At 35.7% G+C, this 12,027-nt stretch overlaps 1 protein-coding gene across 13 annotated transcripts in view; it reads left to right on the top strand.

Annotated features, from left to right (window-relative positions):
* Positions 1-12,027, top strand: part of SOX6 (SRY-box transcription factor 6) — a 621,895-nt gene that overhangs the window by 165,548 nt on the left and 444,320 nt on the right. Inside the window, exon 1 of one of the 13 annotated variants that reach the window (XM_036861757.1) lies at positions 9,093-9,149. The exons of the other annotated variants lie outside the window; for them this stretch is intronic. The gene's annotated coding sequence lies outside the window, so the exon portion shown is untranslated. Of the gene's footprint in view, positions 1-9,092; positions 9,150-12,027 lie in introns of those variants that run through there. 13 annotated transcript variants of the gene reach the window in all.

Genomic DNA, 12,027 nt, shown 5'->3' with positions numbered 1-12,027 from the left:
ATCCAACCACTCAGTGATACTTGGGTGAGATTTGATTTAAAGTGGAAGATGTTTTCTTTGTGGGTTGATTTTAGGAACTCTGGAGATAACTCCCCACCTAGTCTATATATTCAGCAAATGTATGTTAGCCTTACAGGGCACAGAATCATTCAGTCCATCAAGAAAGACAAGGCAGAAAATGGAAGTAGTGCAAGTAATTGAGTTAAATTCATATGGTAAGAAATACAAATGCCAATATATCCATTGTCAAGAACAAATTTTGACTAGGGAACGGTGGTGCTGGGTGGAGTCAGTAAAATAGAAGGGAAGAATGAGGTTAGGAAAAGGGAAACTGGATTTTCTTTGGGCCAGTTAAAGACAACATAGTATAAAAATAAATGTGATTGAAGACTGAGCTTTAAAATCTTAACTCCATTTATACTCTGCAAGTGCAACATATTAGAGTGAGAGAAAGATTGGATGAAAAGAGCAAAGAGGTAGTTTTGTTAGGGGCATGGTACTTTAATTCTTTGTGCTTTGAAATCAAATGACTATTGTCTTTTCTATTTTCAGACTCTCTATATAGTATTGCTATTTCATTCACTTTCTTTTGTGGTAGAAAGAAGTCTGCTTTTTAATGAATATATAAAAAGTAGCTGGCTGAGAATCAGAGGCTCCTAGACTGAGGCAGGGCATTACTGAACACATCTTAACAGTTATGGCCCTGCATTCATCTGGACCTGTATTCAGAGAAGGGGTGCGGCTGCATGGGGGATCTGTACTTGGTTAATTCATCATATTACTTGGAAAGGTCCTTATTATTTTGCACAGCAGTGTGGTCACCTGGCGGTAGGTCATTAGCATTTTAGTCTTCTTTTCTGCACAACAATGTACAACATGCTAATTAGAGGGCTCTGAAAGCTAAGTAACCTGTTTTAAAATCAGACATTTTAATTTGAAGCTTTAATGGCTGTTTTTATAATAACTGGCTTTATTGGGGGTAAAAGCACTTCTCATGTTCCACTAGCAAGGCAGAGTATAACAGAAGCTGACAAAATTAAAAACCTCATAATGCGACCTTTGCCTGGGATAAAAGGCTGTTTCATAACAATTTCCTTTTGTTCTTTGTTTAAGCCATTACTCTAAAAGGAGCCTCCGATTAATCTAAGTAAATGCATCATTACAGTACTAATCCATGTCCTTCTGTCAGTGTCTGTTTTAATTAAATAAGAAATGCTAGCAGAAAGATATCACGCACAAAGCTGTGATTGGAGAAAGCAGCACTGGTTGATCAGGGAAAGATTAAAAAGGGCTTTACTGTTTTGTCCATTTGCATAGCTCCAGATGCCACAGTGTTTCAGGTTGAAAGAAAACTTACAAAAGAGTTTAACACATTTCACTCTTATAGATTTAAAATAATGGGATTTACCAATGAAATTCTAATCATCCAATTTATCACACGTTAGACATTCCAAAGCAAGGAGCAGAACAGCTTGGGGTGTGTCTTTAAAACCTTTCATGCAATGTTGTGTTGTATCTGTGAAAACATACCTGCCCAATTTGCATGTGTTTCTTCTTATTTTGGGTGAATTGATGGTGAAACCTGATTGTGGATATACAATGTGATTTTTTCCCTCTTTTTATTGTATCTTACAACTTCTACTGTAGGTTTTTTTTTTTATGGTTTTCTATTGTTAATATGTTAGGAATTTGGGTGCTTAATTGGTTGTTAACAATGAAAAGTAAGCTTAATAAATGCTTATAAAATGAATGTATCTAGTTAATATTGCTGCACTGATACACGGAAACTCTTCTTAGCAGTAGAGTTGCAGAATTCCCATGGTGAGGGCTTTCTCCGTATATGGGCCATTATTTGATGTAATGAAAAGAGAAAGTGTGCAACAGTGAGATTGTTAATTAATTTAGCCTAACAAGATGAAGATAAATGAAGCAAAGAACAGATTGAATGAAGCAAGAGGTCTTATTTACAATTTAATACATTTTTATATAATGCAGATTTCACTTGATAAAAAACAAACAGACCCCACCCCAAATACCTACAAACAAAAAAGTATACTCCCTCCCACCACAGTTCAACACTAAAATCCTGACCTGGCTTTACAGAATACATGTACCGTGGCTCCATATAGAAGACATTTTTACAGTGTGTAAACAGTGCTTTTCTACTGCTAAAAATTTTACACTAGTTAACCTTTAACTTCAGTATTTTATTATTCTTGCTATAGGCTGGGATGACCATAAGAACAATTATCCGGAAAACTTCAGGTTTCTTCTTCCCCATGTTATCCTGAGACATCTTGTGACGGTTATTTAATAATCATTTTATTTTAATCCTCTTTTTACCAAAGGAAGGAAGCCCAAAAGTGTTAAAAAAAAAAAAAAAAGGAGCTGTGAGCCTTCTTACATGTGCTTGAATCTGTAGCAATTGTGCAGAATTCTTAAATTAGCATTATTTTTTAAAGTCTTTCTTTCAGAGATTAATGAGCTTTACCCAGTATTTGACCTTTTATCATTCTTGCTTTCTGCTCAGAAGTACTTCCTTCCTTCCTACAGTAGCTAGAAAAGACCGTCTCTTATCTTATGTTACTGTAGGCAGTGGTAACAGGGCTCTCTACAAATGGTGTTATTATGGTCACTGTGTTTTTATCTCAGGGGTCAGGAACAAATCCATGCAACTGCTTCTAAGGATTTCAATAAATAGGACTTTTTATCCAGACAATCGCCTTTTATGTTACTTTTAAACAAAACTACTAGTCCATCAAGAGTTTCAAAAGAAAACAATTCTACAGAGTGCCGGTATGGCCGCACAGACCAATCATCATGGCACCCATTCTCCAGTCCTTTATTTTTCAAGTCCACAACAATAGGTTGTTGATTCAATGGACAAGACCAGAACAATTAAGTTCTCTGTTTAGCAGCAGTGCAGCATTTTAATGCCCTTCTCTAATAATGGTCTCATTATTGTTATTCTAAGACTGGGCCTCAGGAGGAGGAATATTTGCTGGAGGTACGTCATTATTTTGCAAATTTCGATTAGCTCATCATGTTGTCTGTAGTGTGAAAATCGTAGCTAATTAGGGCAGCCAGTTAGACTACCAGCTTTTGAGCTTATGAGTTAAAAGGTAGCATACTTGATAGGCCAGTGATGTGAAAAAGGTGGTAAAAAGGAGGATTAGAGCAGTTGCCTTAGTAACTCCAACTTCCATCTGTGAGGGAACAATGGACTTGTGTTTCTCCCCCACCTTGGTGTAAAAATTGGTTTTGTTTTGAAAGGACAGAGTTCTTTTTATGACAATCTGGAATTCAGCCCAACCGAGTGTAGTTTTAGTTGTTAGGAGAGACCATTGAGGATAGGAAAGATGAAAGGTCATGGTGAGCTTCAAGGACATGAAAGGTTGTTGTCTCATGTAACAATGGTAGATTGTTTTTTTTCTGATATTTCTAGCCAGCCCCTAAGTCAGGTGATGGAACAAATACCTACGGTTTAGTCAGGTGAAACAGGAAAGAGCAGGGGAAGGAAAGGAGCAAAATGGGGTAAGAGAGAGTTTGTACTTTGTTAAAGAAAAAGGGGTAACTTCCATTTGCTTTTATTAAACGAAGTGATATTTCTTTGTCACTATCTCTGAGATTCCAGTGTGCTTTGGATGGTTTGCCTCTGTGGGCCATCACATCTCTGGGAAGCTCTCCAATGTGTTAGGAAATGTGATTTAAGCTTTCTTCCTGAACTCCCAGGAGGACCAGTGATGCGATACTTAACAATAAATTTAGTTGTTGTAGCTTTCTCACATTATTGGTGTTCTTAAAAGGTTTTCCTTCAAAATGCACACTGAATAAAATGAATGATAAATATGAAAGAAATTTGTTATACCACTTTACAGGGTTTTATCATAAATCTTATGACTTCCATCACAGAAAGTTTACAGGAAACTGTTTAGATGTTGCTGCAATAGCAACACAAATTTTTCTCTCTGTACATAAGAAAATGCCACAATTTTAAGAGCTATTGGAGGTTTTGTGTTACAGAGGAGGTGATAGAAAAGGATTGAATACGGTGCTGTTTCTTAAAAACCCTCAAAACCAAATCACTCTCTCTGGATTTGAAATACCTTTATTTCAGCAAAATAAGTGACTTCTATTTTTCTTCCATATCAATATTAAAACATTTGGTTGTGGTTGTTGTGTGTGTGCTTGTGTGCAAGCTCCTGTGTGTGTGTGTGTATATATGTTTTTAGAATCAGAGAGCGTATAGAAATACTAATTTTTTAAGCAGAAAGATCATCTTTTGATGATCAAAGGAACCTTCATATTTCTCCCTCTCTATTGTCCCCAAACAACCCTTGTGTAATTGAAGCTGGACTTGGTCCAGGGGGTTAGGGAGATTTTCAAATTCTCTTTTAATCCCAGGTCTTTGTTTTCTTACTTTTTCTAGCCAACTATCCTTATTGCTGTAGCCTTTCTTTTTCTGAGAAGCTGCGTTCATTTAATTTATTGTAGGTACTTCATAGACTTGAAATAATAATATTACGAAATTCTAGAGCTTAAGGACTTTTGAGATCATCTAGTCCAATTCTTGTGTTTGAAAAATAAGAAAAGTGAGACCAGAATGTTGAAATGACTTGCCCAAGGTAACTCAACTAGTTGAGGTAGACAAATAGATGCCGTTTGCTATACTATTTAAATATAAAAACTTGAACCAAAGGAAGAATGAAGAAACATTATAGGAACATGTTGAACTTCTTTACTGGTCTTCTTTTTTTTTAATTAATTTATTTATTTATTTATGGCTGTGTTGGGTCTTCGTTTCTGTGCTAGGGCTTTCTCTAGTTGTGGCAAGTGGGGGCCACTCTTCATCGCGGTGCGCCGGCCTCTCACTGTCGCGGCCTCTCTTCTTGCGGAGCACAGGCTCCAGACGCGCAGGCTCAGTAATTGTGGCTCATGGGCCCTGTTGCTCCGCGACATGTGAGATCTTCCCAGACCAGGGCTCGAACCCGTGTCCCCTGCATTGGCAGGCAGATTCTCAACCACGGCGCCACCAGGGAAGCCCTACTGGTCTTTTTAGTTGCTGAGGGGAGATGGAATCAAGCTAACATCTGGTGTTGGGGTTACGATTCAGATTAGATTTTTTTTATAACTATTAAAGTTCCATTTTAAATAAATGAAACTTTTCCATGACAACACCCCCCCACACACACACACAAAATCCCCGGCATAACTGGGGAGAGATGTACCCTAAAGTACTCGCATAGCACTCAGAATCAGCAGACTTTGTTGATCCAGGCACTGTGTGAAATACTTTCATACACGTTATTATAATTTAGAATTGAAACACTTTTTCTTTCCAGTGTGGCAAATTAGTTAACTGTTCTGTTTCTTAGTTTTTGCAACTGTAGGAAGGGACTTGATGTTATTCAACTTCATTAGCTGTGTGAGACATAAAAATCAGTGTATGATTGAAAAATGCAGTATACATTTGACAGATACTGTAAGAGTGTAAATTAGTGCTTTATCCAAACAGATATCCTGAGGAAAATATGAACCATAATATTTAGATCAAAGAATATGACATATGTTATTTTTGGAACAGTTTAGAACATATTTAGAAAATTTGGACTATAGAGGATAAAATAAAATAATCTGTTATTTCACCTTATTATTTCATAATTAAAAAATGTGGGGCTTCCCTGGTGGCGCAGTGGTTGAGAATCTGCCTGCCAATGCAGGGGACACGGGTTCGAGCCCTGGTCTGGGGGGATCCCACATGCCGCGGAGCAACTGGGCCCGTGAGCCACAACTGCTGAGCCTGAGCGTCTGGAGCCTCTGCTCCGCAACAAGAGAGGCCACGATAGTGACAGGCCGGCGCACCGCGATGAAGAGTGGCCCCCACTCGCTGCAACTGGAGAAAGCCCTCACGCGGAAACGAAGACCCAACACAGCCAAAAAAAAAAAAAATAAACATAATAAATAAATAATAAATAAAAATTAAAAAAAAATGTACTTCTAGTAACATTTTGGTATATTTCATTTTAGTCTTTTATCTACGTGTGTATGAGAAGAAAGAACATGTCTAGCTTGTTTACTGCCCTCTCTTCAGTGCCCAGAACAGTACGTGGCACTTGAAAAACAGTTGTTGGGTAAATTTTTTAAAAAGGCAAAATTGCATCATACTGTAGATACATTTTTGTATTTAAGAAATAATTTTATTGGATTTTATTGGATTTTCCCATGTCTTCAAAAATATGATTTTTAGTGACTATATCATATACCATCGTATGTTTGTACCACAATTTGTTTTACCATTAAGTTATCAATTTCTAACTTTTCACTATTATAATGTGAAAGTTAATTTATAAGGATATCTTCCACTTATTATTAAAGTGGTAAAATTTAAAAATTGATGATAAAAGTCCTTTATGATCATAGAACCCCACCAAGCCCCATCACCTCTTTCAAGTCTTAACTTAGATGTCATATTCTCAGTTGAGGTCTACTTTGACCACCCTATTTTAAAACTGTAACTTTCCAAACATTCCTCATCTCCCTAATGCAGGTCTATTTGTTTCCATAGCCTTTATCAACTTTTAACATACTATATAATTTGCATGTCTGTTAAATTTATTTGCCATTTTCTCCTTTTATTTCCTATAATATAAGCTCTAGATAGTGGAGAATTTTTGACTGTTTTTGTCAGTTATATTCCCCAGTGTCTTGCACAGTGCCTAGAATATAGTAGATGTGCAACAATATTTGTTGAATGCATTTATTGAAACTTGAAAAAATGGAAGTGTCTATCTTTTAAAGTCAAGAATCAACCTCTTTCTTTTTTCACATGGGCAACTCTCATCAACCTATTTGTGCACTGGCCAAGGACTTCTGTTTTCTCAATTTTCATTTGTACACATTATTCAGTTAAATTAAATCATAGCACTTGACTGAATCTTGGATAGGCCATGTTGGATACAGACTAAATGTCTTGCAACAAATGCTCCAAGCTCTTGCCATTTGAAGTCACTCTGAACTCTAGCTTTAGGGAGATAGTTCTGGACGAGAAATGTCACCAGTGTAATGCCAAATGATCTTTTTCCTCGTCTAGAAGTCCTTTTGGTAAGACTCTTAAGGTTTAGGTCTGACCTGGGCAAACTCAGGTTAACCTGATTACTTACATTTTGGGATGATTTTACCTTATTCTGCTCCTAACTGATATTGGTCCTATTCTTGAAATATTCTTAGGAAAGACATTTAACAAACTCCTGTTTACTTCTTTCACTGTATATGGTTTATACTTTCCTTTAAAAATAATATAAAACAAAAAAATCACCATTTTATGTCCTTTGTGGGTAAGTGTTAATTATAATCTTTATATAATAGCAATTTATATAGCTACAATAATCCCTTAAATTTATATGATCTTTATAGTTTTAAAGCTCTTTAATAAATATGATCCTGTTTAATTATCAAAATAATCTTAGATGCACAGGGCATGTTTGTTACACCCATTTAGGGACCAAGGCACAGAAAAGTTCAGAGACTTAATCTAGATCATAAATCTAGGAAGTGGTAAAGAGGCCACTAGAATCCAAGTCTTCTGAGTTCTACTAGTCCAGTACTATTTTTCTTTTAATCATTTTACCTTCTCCCCGGGTTAAATAATCATTGTTTTGTTGACATTTCTTAATAGATTTCATGAAAATAAAAACAAATGATTAGAATTACACATTTTTTCGCTTTATTTTACCTGCTTTACTATTCCAATTCTCAAGGACTTTCCTCTTTTTCCATAGTCATTGTCTTTTCCCTTATTCTGACTATTAACATGGGCTTTTGTAACAACTTGTGAAACCACAGGCTGCCATGTCTGTCTTTTCACCTTTTAGCTAGTTGTTCATTTCACACCTCTAGATAAGACTAAGCAAGTTCTGTTGATTGTAATAGGTATTGGGCAGACTGATAGGGGTCCACTGGGATGCAAACAGCCTTGGGAGAAAGTTAATGTAGTAGACAGTACATTAGGTAAAAGATTGGACAATGCACACTAACAAGTGTAGTTCATGTATATAGAAGAGAGGTATAAAACAAGAGATAAAAGTGTTTCATAAAGCAGACAAAGCAAGAAAAGTCTGGGAGCAAGTGGTAAGATATTTAGGAAGCTAGGCCACAGTATGGCCATAGACGTCAAGTGGAGTTAAAGGACAGATTCCAGTTTCTGAGTAGTCTGCAAGTGAAAGGTTATCAAATTCACAGAAGGGTCATGGTCTTAGATGGACTAGTGCACTCAGGTATAGGAAAACAAGTAGAATCCTAGTATTGGAATCAAAACAAAAAGTCAGGGTCAAACTAGCAGCAAGAGTAATTAATGTCATTCTGAGTCCCAGGGAATTGTGTTGGAGCCTCTTTAGGATGAGATCAGAAACAGTCCTAGAGCAGTAGCTCTCAAATTTTTAATGTACATAAGTGTCACCTGGGGTGCTTTGGATTTCTGCAGTGGGGCCCAGGTGTCTGTACTTTTAACGAGAGCTCCACATTTTTCTGATGCAAGTTTCTACTGATCACATTTGGAGAAAATCTCCATAAAGCCTGAGGTGGCACCTATAGTAGGATAAGGGACCAAGTAATCACAAATCTTGAGAAAGGAGGCATTTAGAGGTTGAAAGTCAGACCTTTCTACTAAGAGAAAAATGTATCTGTTTTTCTCAGAGCTGATTTGTATTTATTTGCATGTCAGAAGGCAGAAAACATGGGCTGATATGTACTCGGCTGGTGTGTTGTAAGACTACTATGTTTTTCTCCTTATGTATATTGTATATTGAGTGCTTTTGTAATATCCAAAATAAAGATTTGTACGTTTTAGTGTAAAAAAAAAGGAAGACTGATTGTTCTTTTGTGCCTAATCTAAACTGTCTCTCATTTTTGCTTTCCATTTGTTATCTGCATAATTGAATTTCCCCTTTTCCTTCCCACGTCATAAATTGATTAGCATGAGTTGGGCAGACTGCTGTAATGCTAAGGGTTAACCAGAAGAGAATTACAAATGAACTATCTAGAAAGTTGATTATTAATCCAGCTAGAGAAGAAATATGCTTTTACTTAGCAAGAATGAGTATCCGAAGAGCTGATAATATTGTTCAGGCAGTGAGGTGGAATGGCAGAGCTTGGTAAGTAAAACAAAACTTGGGATTAATCTTTTATATCAGTTTTTTAAAATGCCTAGAATGTTGATATATTTAAACAGCTAAATCTAATATGAATTTACAAGCTGCCGGAACAAATCTAAAAAGTTCCAAATGTGTTTGTTAATGAGATCCCCACATAGACTATCGGTAAAAGTTAACTGAAAAGTATTTACGTAAGTAGATAAATATATTTAATTTTGAATATTTATAAAAATACGTGATTAGATTTGTGATTAAGAACCAGGAAGTGGGCATGGAGGAACGATTTCTGTAGCAATCTAAGTCCAAACCTCTAACTGAAGAATATTGAGTGACATGTTGTTGTTTTTTCACAAGAGCAAGTTCTGGATTCTTAGATATGAAAATGAAAATATAATTTAAAATATAATATTTGCATAAAGATTCAGTGAGATATTTTTCAGACTTCTAGGTGACAAAAATTGTCATAAGTTCTCTTATTTTCTGGGTCCTAGTACTCATTTCATCCTGATGTTTAATTTAAGGACCTTTCTAAAGACAGCTTTTATTGTATTTGTGAATTGGAAGGAAAGAGAAATGAGAGGATCTGTGCTATTTGTACAAAGAAAATTAAGTGAAAAGATATGATTTTAATAATGTTCTTCCATCAAAGACTGCTCCTCCTGTTGCAGAAGAAATTTGATGTCAATATTCAATTCTATAAGATTGAATTTTTCCATAAATTACTTGATATTACAAAAATGAGCCTTTTAAACATAGTATGGACCATACTGAATATTATTGCAGCTTTATGCAATAATAAATCATTCCAATGTAGCATTGTACTTAGAAGTTAGTAAACTTATTAAAATCGTGCACCATGAAATGCAGAATTTTAACCTTTTCTTTAAAGGTATTTTTTTAGTGGCAATAAAAAGGCCTCAAATTAACATTTTGTTATTTAATGCTTACATGAGCACAGAAAGAGTGTGTTTTTAAAAAACTATAAATATTGGAAGTATATGTTATATGTGTGCATGTGTTTGTGAATATATATAGTGTATATATATATATATATATATATATATATTCAAAATACCAGAGCACCATTTGGCCATATACACTCAGCTTTTTTTAAGTTCTAATGTTCTGGCTCATATTTAGGACTGGGAATATAAACTATAGTAAGTGAAATAATAAAGACAGTAGTTAAAATTTATTGAGCGCTTGTGTGCTAAATGTTATGTTAAATGCTTTATCTCATTTAATCCTCATATTAACTCTGTGGTTGTTGGAAAGCTACAGGGATTATAGTGTATGCTAAAACAAAGGGTAAGCTAATTAAAGAGCCTTTAACATCTGATGCTAAAAGTCTAGAAAATAAAGGCCCATGAAGCAAAGTGTATAAGAGGGGAGATCCCTAAATTCTGTGCACTTGTCTTTCTCAAAATTAAGAAGATTTAATATGAGCCTGGGAAAGAAAAATAGAAGGAAATGAGCCAGTGATTCTTAGCAATCATTAATTCTTTAAAAAATTTTTTATTATGAAAATTTTAGTCATACAAAAATGTATGAAGAATAGGTTAAAATACCTATATAGTTATAAGAAATGAAACATTACTAATACAGTCAAAGCCTCCTGTGAAGCATTCTTCAAACTTGAAGCATTCTTCAAATTCAAGGTAAGCATTCTCTTGAATTTGGTGTTTATCATTCCCATGCTTTTCTTTATACTTATATTTAAATTCCATATTCATTATATGTAGAGGGAAAACTCTACTTACCATTCTCTGAGATCTAAGAAAGACCTTTTCTTGGCTTCCTGTTACACTTTAAATAAAACAAAATCCTTAACACAATCTGCAAAGCCCCGGCCCTGTAAAATGTGGCCCTTGCATTATCAGGCTCAGCTCTTGCCTTTCTCCTAATGACTCTTTCTGGAATAGCTGCTATACTGATCTACACCCTCCAAGTTTTTTCCTGCTCTAAGGTCTTCATGTTATGCTGTCTTCTCAACTGGAATACACTTCTCCCCACTCTTATTCAGAATGATTCCTACTCATCCTTCAGATCTCTGTTTAAATGTCATTTCTTCAGAGAAGGCTTCCCTGATCCTTCCAATTCAAATCTTGTTTGCCTGAAGAGATCTTGCTTCCCACCCTTCAATAAGAGCAGATATTTCAATTTTAAATTGTGTGTTTATTTGTGTGATTTTTGTTTAATGTCTGTCCTTCACTCTGGACTCACTTGTTTTATTCTCAGATGTTTTCCCTAGTATTTAGCAACATGTTCTTGTACATTACAGGCATTCAATAAATATTTGTTGTTATCAGGGAGAGGAATGTAGTGAATGAGAAAGAAGAAGAAAGGGAGATTGAGAGAAAGAAAACTACATATTAATGGAGTCTGTGGCTTAGTTTGTATATACTGTTTAGATTAAATTATGCAGCTTGAATCTAGCTAAGATTGGGGTGAGGGAGGTGGTAGGGACCTTGTTTGTTTCTCACAGTCTAGCTGCAGAACGGATTTATCCATTGTTGCTTCTTGTTTTTCAGTGCAATCTTTGACTTTTGTGTTCTCATTTTGGGGACTCTGCATTCCTAAACTGAGCTTTCAAATTGTAAACTTATAGAGCAGTCCCAGTGTCTATAATCTTAATGTGGAGACACAATAATGGGCTCTAAAAATCTGGAAATTTTTTTTTTATGAATTTATTTGTTTATTTATTTTTGGCTGTTTTGGGTCTTCATTGCTGCACATGGGCTTTCTCTAGTTGTGGTGATGGGGGGCTACTCTTTGTTGTGGTGCATGGGCTTCTCATTGCGGTGGCTTCTCTTGTTGTGGAGCACGGGCTCTAGGCATGTGGGCTTCAGTAGTTGTGGTGCACGGGCCTAGTTGCTCC

The sequence above is a fragment of the Balaenoptera musculus genome, chromosome 8, assembly GCF_009873245.2.
Source record: "Balaenoptera musculus isolate JJ_BM4_2016_0621 chromosome 8, mBalMus1.pri.v3, whole genome shotgun sequence".
NCBI classification, from domain to species: Eukaryota; Metazoa; Chordata; class Mammalia; order Artiodactyla; family Balaenopteridae; genus Balaenoptera; species Balaenoptera musculus.
The sequence above is the reverse complement of the archived record's forward strand: the minus strand, read 5'-3'. Positions and strand labels throughout refer to the sequence as shown.